This window comes from Trachypithecus francoisi, unplaced genomic scaffold (genome assembly GCF_009764315.1).
Source record: "Trachypithecus francoisi isolate TF-2019V2 unplaced genomic scaffold, Tfra_2.0 Contig00586, whole genome shotgun sequence".
NCBI lineage: Eukaryota > Metazoa > Chordata > Mammalia > Primates > Cercopithecidae > Trachypithecus > Trachypithecus francoisi.
In genome coordinates, this window is record NW_022680749.1 from 4,633,725 (window position 1) to 4,647,544 (window position 13,820).

General features: G+C 37.5%; 1 protein-coding gene across 2 annotated transcripts in view; it reads right to left on the bottom strand.

The window, feature by feature from the left end:
• Positions 1–13,820, bottom strand: part of PRKG1 (protein kinase cGMP-dependent 1) — a 1,377,278-nt gene that overhangs the window by 1,265,450 nt on the left and 98,008 nt on the right. The gene's annotated exons all lie outside the window — the stretch shown is intronic.

Below are 13,820 nucleotides of genomic sequence, written 5' to 3' on the forward strand. Positions count from 1 at the left end.
TATTCAAACTAGAAGGAACTTTTCATGACTGTAATCCCAAGTTGAAAAACGAAAATGCCTTCAGAGGGCAGGCCAGTAACATAAACAAGGGGTATAGGCTAGATGAAGACAGTATGGAGTGACAGTGGCCATCATGACCATTTGGAGCACAGGCAGTCCACAAAGGCATCCCAAAGCATCCAAATGCAATACCAAACATGCTTGGAAATTCTACTGAGCTCAGTGACACAGGTTTCCAATGTTAGAAACTGGAAATTAAAAACTGAAGTATCTAAGGGCCAGAAACATGAAGTAGTTTTATCTTGTGCTTCACTTGACAATATATACATATATATATTAAGTAACTACTGTATGCCATCCCATTTCTGGGCTCCAAGGATGTAACATGGAGCAACAGAGAAATTGACTTTGTTTTCATGTAACTTACCACTTTCTGGGGGAAGTAGTTGTTAACCAATAACAATCAAAATATAGAAATTCAAACTCTGATGGATATGGAAAAAATGTACACAGCACTACAAACCCAAACACTGAGAAGTGGAAGCACAATTCCAACCTAGGAATGCTGGGTCCAATCCATGTTGGAAGAAACAAGGGAGTGTCTTTTTTAGCATATTACCTACAACCACTAATTTTCACATATTCAATGCTATGTGAGTGAGAAGAAGACACATATACTATAGTCCTACCCTATATTAGTTCCTTAATAAATATTTGGTAAATGATGAACCAAAAAAAAACAAAAAACCTGAAAACCAATCCATAGAAACTTGTATTAATTGCTAGAATAAAGAATCAGAAAGCATTTGGTACACTTTCAAAATTTTTCTATTAAGAACATTAATATTTAAGGGAAAAGAGGGAAATAAGTCAGGAAGTAAACCATTGGAAAAATTGAGGGAATGTTTCTTCAAAATGGAAATTTGATTCAAGAGGAATAAGCAGATGCTACTTAAAAATTTGAAACTAAAAACAAACAAAATACACAAGTACAAGATGGGGAAAACTTTCTATGTATGAATCAGCTAGAAATGCTTTAGGTATATGTAGTTGTGTTTAATAAAAATTTGAATATAGAGGTTGGATACAGTGGATCATCCCTGTAATCCTAGCACTTTTGGAGGCCAAGGCTGGTGGATCATTTGAGCTCAGGGGTTCAAGACGAGCCTGAGTAACACAGTAAGACCTCATCTCTACAAAAACTACAAAAATTAGCCAGATGTGGTGCCATGCACCTGTAATTCCAGTTATTTGGGAGGCTGAGGCAGGAGGATCACTTGAGCCTGTGAGGCGGAGGTTGCAGTGAACCAAGATCGCACCACTGCACTCTACCCTGGGCACTAGAGTGAGACCATGTCTCAAAACAAAACAAAACAAACAAAACAACAAATCAGAAGTGAATATAGTAGCAATACAGTATTATTGAAAGAACTATCATGATACTAAGGCACACTAGTCTCTAAAAGAGAATATACCCATGATCATCATGAGTATGGGTATACAGTACATTAAAAATTACCAAAGAGCTGTCTATATAAATGAAACAAAACTGCACAAGAGACTTCTGCTAAAAATGAGTTGATGAAACAAATAGCTAAACAACACAGCGTATAGAGAGTGAGCATGAGCTCTGGGCTTACATAACCCTGCACTGCAGCACTTCAGTCCATTGTTTTGTTTTGGACAAGTTGCCTAATTTCTCTGTGCTTCATTTTCTCCATATGAAAAATTGGGATGATAATAGTACCTACTTTATCAGATGGCTATGAGAATTAAATGAGATCACATATATGGTATATAGTTAGACAAATATTTTAGTAGTTATCATTATAATCATCATCAATAATTCATCATTAAAGACAAGGCTAAAAAGTAACAATTACTATTTCCCTTTATCAAAGATTTCTTTGGAGAAGAAATTGTTTCTAGGTCCAGAAGAAAAATGAAGAAAAAAAAAGTGAGCTTAGTTTGAGCAAGAGAAGTTATTAATATTATATTCTTCCTTTCATGATGATAAAGCAATGGATTGAACTACAAAAAGAAGTGTTGAAATCTATTAACGGAGTCAAGAAAGAGGGAAAAGCTGTCAGAGATGATTTAAAAACTCACTAGCAAGGGTTTGCTGAGATATTCTTTAATAACCTCTAAGACCATCTAGCAGAGAATCTCACTCTTGAAAAGACAAATAAATGTATACTTGAGCCATTTTCCATCCATCACCCTGACAGTAACCCTTAAGAATCCAGAAGATGGAGCACTGCTCTATTATGATAGATGACTTACATAGCACAGGACTTCAGTGGCAGCACCAAAAGATAAGACGAACCTCAGATGAGAAAGGGTCACTCGGGAAGAGTATCCTCCTCTTTGATGATCAGTGTTTTTGCTTTTACACTTCAGGATAAAGGAGCTAGTAATCTGTTTGTTCAACTTGATTCACCTGTCTGCACAACAAATTTGGTATATTCACTAAAATATTTCAATATTGGTTCTTTTGATCTCCATTTTCTAAGGGTGTGAGTTGCCTAAAACTATCATGATTATATAATGAATAGAATATGAATTTTTTTTATTATACTTTAAGTTCCAGGGTACATGTGCATAACGTGCAGGTTTGTTACATATGTATACTTGTGCCATGTTGGTGTGCTGCACCCATCAACTCGTCAGCACCCATCAATTCATCATTTATATCATGTATAACTCCCCAATGCAATCCCTCCCTCCTCCCCCCTCCCCATGATAGGCCCCAGTGTGTGATGTTCCCCTTCCCGAGTCCAAGTGATCTCATTGTTCAGTTCCCACCTGTTACACTGTTGGTGGGATTGTAAACTAGTTCAACCATTATGGAAAACAGTATGGCAATTCCTCAAGGATCTAGAACTAGATGTACCATATGACCCAGCCATCCCACTACTGGGTATATACCCAAAGGATTATAAATTACTCTACTACAAAGACACATGCACACGTATGTATATTGCGGCACTATTCACAATAGCAAAGACTTGCAATCAACCCAAATGTCCATCTGTGACAGACTGGATTAAGAAAATGTGGCATATATACACCATGGAATAGAATATGAATTTTAATGGATACTTTTCAAATATCAGAATTTTTGGAAGCAAGTTATTTATAATTATTTTAAAACACTCAAACACCCAAAGACACGTATACATAATGCTTCTAAGTGCCTACATTCTCTATTTCTGGAAGTTTCTTCTCCAATTATTGTTATTGGAAAGGACATGGGCTACACTCTTTTAGCTGTTATCTATCAGAAAGAAAATCCTTTTATTAAGTTGAGCATTTCCCACCAAAAGCCAAACGGAACGGAAAATAACTATGTTAGTGCCTTAGGCAAACCAACAGAAAGGCAAAGGCTAGATAAATTCATGAAGTATGTAAAAGGTGTCAAGAAGTTAAAAAAGATAATTCATTCACGGTGAGCTTATTTTATTTATTTGCCACTCCTCTCCATGAGGACAGTTTCAAAGTAACATCTATTTATTTTTATGCCATTCAGTGCTACATAAACAGGGAATCACTTAATTCTCACTTAGTTCCTTTTCTTCCAATAAGAGAATACAGGTCTCCATACTAAGTAATGGTAAAACATCTGGAAAGCAGAATCAGGCAAGTTATAATTTTTCAAGTCATATTTTCCTTTTATGAAGAACAAAAAAATCTGAAGTAAAATTTTGAAGAAGAGAAAAATGACTTTTTCCTGACCAAGGCTAAAACTATTTTTAAAAATCATAGCATACTGTCTTTCACATTATTTCTAAAGCTTTTCAGATCTATAACAAGAAACACTGCTCATACAAGTGTATGATGGAATTCACATTACATTTTTATAAAGCTAGGTATTAAATGAATGACTACAAACTTTGAGCAGTACTTTCATTTTGCACTGTACCATACACTATGGGGGAATAAGATTTTCCTCTAACATTCAGAACTGAAAAAAAGTTACATTAAGTACAATCCATTTGCTCAGAGAGGAACTCACTGAACTGATCTCCCAGCCAAAAAAAAAAAAAAACACTACTCTTACTTTTCTAAGTGTCTTTGGGCATACTTTTCTAAGCTTTGATATCCTCCAAAAGTTCCAAAATAAAAGAGTAGCAATTACTGAGAATGAAGACCATGATTCACATAAAGTTCTGTACTCAACAGTGCATGCAGTGTACACTCTACGGTTCATTCCAAGGCATATTTTCTTATTTCTCTCTGCCCACTGACATAATGAGTTGTCAACACAGGCTTAGCAAAATGGTACCTGTCACTTTCAGATGTTTAATATTTCTCTATGAAGGATATGGTGACACTCTGTCAAACCAGCACAAATCTAATCTAAGGCTATCTTCTCTGACTCACTTTAATACAAAACGTGTTACTTAGTCACCAGTGATTTAGGTAAGGTGGGTATTAGGAAGATGGAAATGTGGAGCTGTGCTTCCTTTTACAGCATGTTTGCCAGCCACCTGCAGGCATAGTAGCTTATGACCAACCCACCCTATCTTCCATCTGTGGCAATAACTCCAGAGGAACAAAACTTAGATTTTGCACTTTTCTTTTTTGTCCTGACCATATTTTCTTCTTTCTTTTCAGTCCAGACTTAGAAGCATTGTCAAAACCATAATTTACTGAAAAAACTGGACCATTAAGATGATGTACAGTATACCCAGAAGATACGTTTTTTCCTCACATTATCTCCTTATTCCTTGGTCAAGATCTGGTGAAAGCTTGATATCACCATAATACAATTGTTTCCGAAAATAGTCCAAGTATTTTGCTTAACTAGAGTGTATTTGTCATCACTGACATTCAATCCAATTAACCAAATTAAACTGACTGGCTGATACTATAATTACTTCATGTTCAAAGAAGTACAATGTTACTTAACAGTAGGTAGAGTCTAAAAGTGAGAAAATGAAACTAAATATTACAAGGTCAATCACATTAGATCTGTTTTGATGTATATTATAATCCCATAAAAATAATGTAAACTATTTACTTATGCTTTGGCTGGGCGTAAAGCATAAGTAAATACCTTACATTATTTTCTCTCCACCTCTGTGTAGAAGTGAATTAAATTACATCTATCTTAAAGCAAATCTGTTGAAGTTTAATTTACATTTATGATCTTTAGAAAGGCAAAAGTAATTAACATTATTTTATTTTTGATTCAGGTGAAAGTAGTATATTTTGGTAGTAAATTGTCACTAATTTCTTCTTTTTATATGAACTCCCATCCTTTCATAGGCTGGAATAAAAGACTGCAAAGACACAGATATTTTCCCAGTGTCCTACCACCAACTTCTGCCCATCATTGTGCTTCTAACCGCTAAGTCATAATAATTAAACACATGCTTTTGGTCATGTTTTTCATTGTTTCTAATTCCTCTTATCCCTCCCCAATTACGTGCAATAACCAAATGCACTCCATGAAGCTGGATTCATAATGAAAGTGTTTACTTTACTTATGATTAACTTCCCTGCATAATTAATGTCACCAATCCTCTGGGCAGCCTTATTACATCTATTCTGTTTTAACATACTATCTGTCAGCTGAATACATTTTCATATTTTAGGAGTGGGGAAAAGACAGAAAAGCTCCTTGCTGACTCCGAATCTAAGATTATTTTTATCCAAAAGTATTTGCAATCATATTAGCTATTTTCATTGCTTATATAAAGTGCTATATTAGCTGATCCTCAACTGAGAAGATAATGATTAAATTACAAATGTAATCAGGCTCCTATCAGAAACCACTGGCAACACCTTGAGGAGTTTGTAACAAGGATCTAAGGGAACAGAGGGCAGGAAAGACACGCAGAGCTGGCAACAGGGTCAGCAGTGAGATCTGACCACAGGGTTCAGGAATTCTCATTTCTCCTGGAAGTCTTCATGAAGGACACACCAAGATCGTTTATTGCAGGTGTCATCTCAGACCTCTCATCTGCCAGCAATGCCCAGATCTGTCCACTTAAACCAAGCCACCTGGAAAGGGGGTTGAAAGGTTGATGTGCTAGTTCTGCTTTCTCTGAAGTCTCCTCAGAAAGTACTCCTCAGCCTGAGCTCATGCTGTTTGCCTTAAAAGGATAAAATATCTGTAGGAAAAAAAAAAAAAAACACTGTAGCTGGCTGCAGAGACATCACATACCAGAAGGAGAGACGCTACAAGTCCAGGATTGCTCTTCCAAGTGGCGCTCTTCATTGTTTCACCTTCAACTTAGCATTGGATAGCAGGAGCTGGGACCCAAAGAAACTATCTGGTTACAGAGGCAGCTGCCCTCAGCGAGAATTAAAAAACAAACTGACAAACAAACAAACAAACAAAAACTTGGGACGAAGGCTGATCCTAGTGTGTGTCACATTTGAACACTGGCCAGGAACCCTGGCTGGCAGGAAAGGGGAAACATATTTACCCATTGAACAGAGCTGCTGCCACTTTTGTGTGCCCCAGGTCCTTAACAGGTAACCTCAGAGATTAAAGTGACACTAACAGATTCAGACGCCAGGGGGATTGCAGAGCTGAAGCTGCCTGGCTCCACTGCAAGCCAGGGATTTGGGTTGCTCAAAAAGAAACGAGAAAGGTGCTTTCCCAAAGAACAGGAATTCAAGTAGTCTGTAACAATCAACACTGAATGGGTCATAGCAGGGGTTCTCAACCCTGGCTGAATATTATATTCACTTTGGGAGTGCAGATAATATACCTATACCTCAGGTCTCCCCCAGAGCAATTAAATCATAGTCTCTGGAGGTGGTGCCCAGCAAAGATATGTTTTAAAGCTCCCTAGGTGATTGTAACATACAGCTATGTTTGAGAACCAATGGGCTAGGAAAGGAAATGATCACTTATTTAGGAGAATAAACAAGAAGGCATCAACTAAACTGTCTACATGTATAATTTGGCAAAAAATCCAGCTATGCTTTTGCAGGCCCCTAGTGCTTAAAGGTTTTAGCCAATAGAGACATTCAACTCTTTAGATGAACATTTTATCCTGGTCTTTTGTTTAATATCACACACAAACGTACACACACCATACAAAGACACACACACACACACACACACACACACCCCTTGTCATCTTCCTATCAGAGTGGTTCTCAAATTTTGCTGCACTTTAAAGTTACCTGGAGACTCATTAAAAATTACTGATATGTAGCTTCCAACCCCCAGACATTCTGATTTTAATTGGTTTGTGGTACAATCTAGGAATTGGATTTTTATGTTCCCCAGGTGATTCTAATGTGCAGGAAAGTTTGGGAACTGCCATCCTACATTATTTCTTCCACTATTTCCAGTGTCATTCTGCTTCCTATTTAACTATTGGTGAACAGATACACCCCAGAGAACAACCTATATGTTATTCATAAAGTTTTCCTGCAACTACCTAATCCCCATGGCCCTTTGGACAGTAAGACAGCCTAGCAGCTAAGGAGAAAAGCTCTGGAGCTCAAATGCAGGATCAACCTTGTGTGACTGTGGGCAAGTTGCTTCACCTCTTTGCGCCCCAGAGTTCTTTTTATCATGCTGTGAAATGGGGATAATCTGGAATCTTCCTCACAGGGTTGTGTGCATCCTAAAAAATAGATGATCAGGCTGGGTGCGGTGGCTTACATACGTATTCCCAGCACTTTCTTTGGAGGCCCAGATGCTGGAGAATCATTTGAGGCCAGAAGTTCAAGACCAGGCTGTGCAACCGAGACCCTGTCTCCACAGAAAATTTTAAAAATTATCCAGGTGTGGTGTTATGTGCCTATAATCTTAGCTACTCTGGAGGCTGAGGTGAGAGGATCACTTGAGCCCAGGAGTTTGAAGCTGCAGTGAGCTACTGTTGTGTCACTGCACTCCAGCCTAGACAGTAAGACAAAGAACCTGTCTCAATTAATCAATCAATGAATGAAAGAGGCAATCTATATAAAGCACAAGAGCAGTGCCTGGCACAGAGTTAGTGCTCCATAAATGTTACCCAATCTGATGATGAGTAGTGTGATTCTTGACCCTTTTTATCCAGAAACAGGAGGCACTGAGTTGTTGCCCTTATTCTTGTCCTCTGCACTGTGGGCTGCACAAATACCACCAAGTCCTCACTGATGTCAGATTAAGGAGTATTTCAAAGGGACAATACAATGCATTCAAAACAAGCACTGGTCTAAAGGGAAACTATCTTCAGTATAGCTCCCTAAGAAGACAAGCCTTCGATATACTCCAATTTGCATGTCTCTTCTCTATGGCAGTCTTTCATCCATAAAGTACCATCTTACTTGTAAGTTCTTTTTCAGTCTTGTCACCTGTTTACCTGCACACAAAGCCTATCACTATTTTCCAGCTTCCTTGCAAATATGGCATAGCTTTACCAATACCCATCTCGTTTTGCCCTTTCTTGTCCCCTCAATATGCATTTCTTCTTCTCACTCTACTCTCCAGCTTTTTTCATTGCTTATAAAATTCACGCTTAAAATACAGGCAGCCTGTAGAAGCTGAAAAAAAACAAGGTATGGAGTCTCCTCTAGAGCCCCCAGAAGGAATGCTTATATGAATTTTATAAGCAATAAAAAAGCTGGAGAGTAGTATGCTTATAAAATTCATTCAGAAATAAGACACTTTTGAGAGTGTACTATTAATTCCATCTTGCATTAAACATCTGTTTTGTGTAGCTGAAGTTTTGTGCTATTGTTTATATTTACATGACAGTTTTGGAGGGAGAACATTCCTCTGCTCTTACGAACAAAATTATACTTACAGAGTTCAAACAGGTTGCACGCACTGAACTTCTCAGCAAATAAATGTTAAGGAGATGCTGAGGAACACAGTCGTTACAGAAGATGGTGAGAGGGAAGTAGAACCGGTGTCAGAACTGAGTGCGAGGAAGCAGAGAAGGGCTGTCGGGGAAGGGGTGGCAAACAGTACCAGCTCAACAATTCAGATTAGGATTCAAAATGCCAAGGATGTGATTGCATAATAAGCTGTTGAGCATACTAGTAAATGCTGCTCTCAGCATGTGCTTATTTATCACATTGTCTTACATTCTCTGATTTTGAAAGGTTCAAGTTAGAGGATCTGGAATGCTAGCAACAGATCCAGTCTCTTGGGATGGGCAGCAACACCTATGGTAGAGATGGCATAAAGAGCAGCATCCTGGAGTTCGAATATGGTTGCTAGGATACCATGGAGACCCTCCACTGCTAGGCAGACAGAAAAAAAAAAATGTGTCCATATGCCTTATAACCTGCAAACAGCAACAATAGAAACATCATCTGTGTTCTTCTACCCTTTCCCATTAGGAATCCAAAGAACAAGTATCAGGAGCTTGGAAATGTGGCCCAGTAGAGCAAGGAAGCTGGTCATTTATATTCTCAGGCAGTTTCTAGAGCCATTCTATTTAAGGGCTTACCAGTATCTTCATTATAAGATCCATTTTGGGGGCATGCAACTTGAGTGTGCTTCAAAATGCCTTAATAGGGTTTTAGCCCCCTGGTCTCATACATTTTTATAAATGCTTCCAGGACTTCAATTCTATTGCATAAACTATAATGTCAAATTAACAAACAACCTTATATTGGAAACTCTATTAGAATAACATTAGGTTGGAATTTAACTCCTCCACAAAAACAAGAAAGATGACCTTCAAAAAAACAACTTCAGGTTCAATTCTCATGATGTTCAGTTTGCCTAGGTATGTGAGGAATCTGCAGTGCTAGTCTGTGGCATGAAATTCGATTATTTTCAATGGAAACATTTGGAAGTGAGTGGAAAAAGGAACTTGGAACTTGGTTTCTTTAAGACTTCTAATCATCTGCTGTTTGCTTAAATTAACTACTCTTACCTAGTTGGTATAGTTATAACTATCAACAGGACTGTCATGGTGGGGGTTAGAAAGCTGAACTGATATTCTGGCTTTCAGAACTGTATTAGTGGGTAACTATTAGTCCTTGGTGTAAAACATACACACACACACACACACACACACACACACACACACACACACAAATGAGCCTTAGCTATTCTAAAACCCAGAAGAATGCCCTCTCACCTACTTTATCAAATCATAGAAACTGAGATTCTCATTCTCACTGGCCTAAACTTGCTTTTCCACAGTTCCCACTACAGTACTTTAGCACAGCCACCAGTTGCTGCCAATTCCCAGAGAGGCCCTGCTTTCTTTTTCTGTCCTGTCACTTTGCTAATGGCTTGTAATATGTTTCCCCAATCCCTATCTCTATCCCTCCCTCTTTCCTCTCATTTCCACTCACCTAAATCACAGCCATTTAACCCTTCTACTTCCACATGAGTTTCTGACACCATAAAACTAAACAGGCTTGATTGTATTTTGCCAACTGTCTTAGTTATCTCTCCTGTGACTTCCCTTACTCTATCTACTTTCTAGAATATTTACTTGTGCAGTATTGTTAACCCCTTGTTCACTCCTGGATGGTAGGACCTATGTAGCTCTTACCTCTAATGCCTTACAATATTTGGCACGTCACAGGCAATCCCATAGAAGTATTGAACTGAGCTGCAGGGCACATTTGGAATTAAATTTCTATCTTTCAAGACATAGTATGTTTTTATATTATGCCATCTATTATCGCACTAGCATTCTAGAATTCTCTCAACTTCCAACAGAATTTAATATACAGTTTTTAGGAACATTTTGTTTTTCTTGAGATATATTAGTATAAAGTCTAAAAGATCAAATAATCTCTTAAAATTAATGCCTCCCTAAAAATAAAAATAAATATTTTTATCCTCAACTCCTCCAAAGTACTTCAGGTGTGGTGGCTCACACCTGTAATCTCAGCACTTTGGGAGGAGCAGGTGGGCTGATAACCTGAGTTCAGGAGTTCAAGACCAGCCTGGCCAAAATGGTGAAACCCCATCTCTACTAAAACAAACAAACAAACAAAAAAAAAATAATACAAAATTAGCCAGGCATGGTGGCATGTGCCTGTAATCCCAGCCACTCAGGAGGCTGAGGTGGGAGAGCTGCTTGAACCGGGAGGTGGAGGTTGCAGTGAGCCGAGATTGTGCCACTGCACTCCAGCCTGGGTGACAGAGCAAGACTCCGGATCAACAACAACAACAAAGAAAAAAAAAGGAAACAAACCAGAACATGTCACAATTCTCTGAAATTCAGCTACCTCTGGAGTGAAAGCAACAACTTACAAAAATACAAAGAAACTAACAACTTTTAGGAACTCAAGTCTATGTAATCCAACTGAAATGACTGAAACCCTGTGACATTAAAATGGAAAGGATTTGGGAATATTTTCAAAAGATAAGGGGTTTAGATCAAAATTTCAGAGACTGTTCTAACATGATATGGAATCAATTTCAGGAATGAAACTTCATGAAATAAAATTACTTAAGTCCATAAGAACTAGTCTATATAGGCAATCAACAGGCTATCTGATCTCACATAATGAATGCTTAGGTTTTGTATTTTCATTTTAAGGGTTTGTTTGCTCAATTTATTTCCAAATAGAGTTTAGTAGTTTTACATTCTCAAGGAGTTATTTGGTAGCAGTGGAATATAGATTCCAATTTGCTACATCAATTCTTTGCTTCACATAAGTACTGTATACAGATTGTGAAAGAGATCAATAAAAACACTCCTCCTACCTCATAGTTATAGCAGGAGTGTCCTGTCTGTGTGCTGGAATCTGACAGAACCTTCCCCTCCAATTCCCACATTACAGGAAATATTACAAACCAAAAATGTTAAGATGATTCAAGTTATTAAGTTAATTTATATTTTACACTATTTTTAAATGACCAAATTTACCAAGAAAACAGAACTAAAAAAAAAAAACTATAATCCTCAGAAGGCAACCTCAGTAAGCAAAAACTAAACAGATATATTTGCATATATCAGATAAATGAACAGAACATTAGTGGGGCAGTCACCTACATCTAAAAAAAAAAAAAACAGAATCAAAAACTAGCATGAATGTGAGCTGAAAATTAATGTGTCCATTTAGATACCTTCATTTTAACTTGAACTCACAATAATCTATATGTGTGTTTAAGAAAGATGGCTACATTTAAGATGTAGTAAAGATGAAATATAAAGACACAAACACTTGTTGCCAGTAAGTCTGTGTAATCAAATTATTCATAGTGAAATACATTGAAATGCAAACAAGTCTTCTTTGGTTTGGCAGGTTTTCTTAACTCTTTGTGGAGCTACCTTGTACAACCATTCATATAACATAAGATTTATTCATTTTGAATACAATGTACTTCTATTTTCCCTAAGAAAGGTACACTTTCTACTACTCAAGCCAATTTTTTTCTAGTTTTCTTTATGTAAGTGTGAAAAAAGAACAGATGTTTTTCCAAAATTATTTAAGCTTGGAAGGCATTCTATCATTTTCCTCAATAAAATACTTCAGAGTCACCCAAAGCATCATGGCAATATCTTAAGAGCTGAGTCCTTTAAAATACAAGTTATTAGCAAGAAATCAGTGTCAGGACACACAGCATTGTTTGATAGATAAAATGTGTAATATAATGGGAGGCTGTAAATCATTTGCCACACCAGCTTTATTTTCCACTCTGGACCTTTTCTGTTTGTTAGTTTTTCAATCTAGTTATTCTACAAGTCATGTACAAAGAGGCTTTTAAACTTATCACATTGTATAGTTCATTCCCTACTGCCTAGAATCTTGTAAATCTCTGATGGAATGTTTAACTGGAGTTATCAGCTGGCTTGAACATGCTTCACTATGAAACCTATTAAAATGGCCTTTTTGTAAAAGCAGAGTTTGCTCTGTGTCACTCAAAAGTCCTGCAGATACGAAAATGAGATCCTATGGAATGTTTAAAGATGCAGAGAGCTGTCTTTGAGTTATTTTTTCATTATGCACAACTTGGCCCAGGAGAGATGGTCCTGTACCTCGTTAGCTAAAACAGTCAGGCATGTCAGGACTGCAAATTAATTTACCAGAGAAAGCTGAAGTTTATTCAGATCACTCAGGGTTTTAAGGCAGACCTAAGTCTGCTGAACTATTAGGGCAATTTGGTGAGGTCGGAATCTCAGAAATGTTTATCCTTATTGTCTCTTTCCGCCTCCCTCGCAGAATACAAACTCCTCCCTAAACTAAGCCTGCATGAACAGTAAATGTTCCATGGGAATCAACATGTATAGGTATAACTCTAAGTTTTCAAAAGTAACGATTGGTACACACTGTGATTCCTCCCAAAAAAATCCAATAAATACAAATAGAGATAATCGAGTATTTACTTTCTCCTTATATTAACTTGTTGGGTTTATGAAGTGGAGGGTTTCGATGGACCTTGCATTATTATGTAACACGTGCCATCCAGCCAATGTGATGTCGTTAGTAGTAGAGTAGCAGTAACATCCTTGGTTTTATCAATTATGTTATTATCTATTAATTTAAAATGCCGTTCTTTTGGGTGCTCTCCCACATTCTCTGTTAACCTCATGTTCCTGTAGCTTTACTCTCTATACGAACTCTGAGTTGAGTGTTGTATAACAAGTTTCATTAAATTTTTTCCATCCAAGTTATGAAGCCCACTAACATCAGAATTGCACAGTTCTCTAAAAGGCTAGAACAATGCCACAGTGGTTGCATTAGAAGCCAAGAGTAAGGCAAACAATGGGTCCACGTTTTAAATAAGGTAAGTGTGCTTATCTGTATCTAACCCTGGAAACAAGCAACCACGTCTTGGGAGATGGAGATGCTCCATTAGTAACATTATGCACGTTCCTTAAGGAAAACAAGCAATCTTCTCCCTCATATGTTATGAAAAAATATTTCTTCAAAATCAACAGACT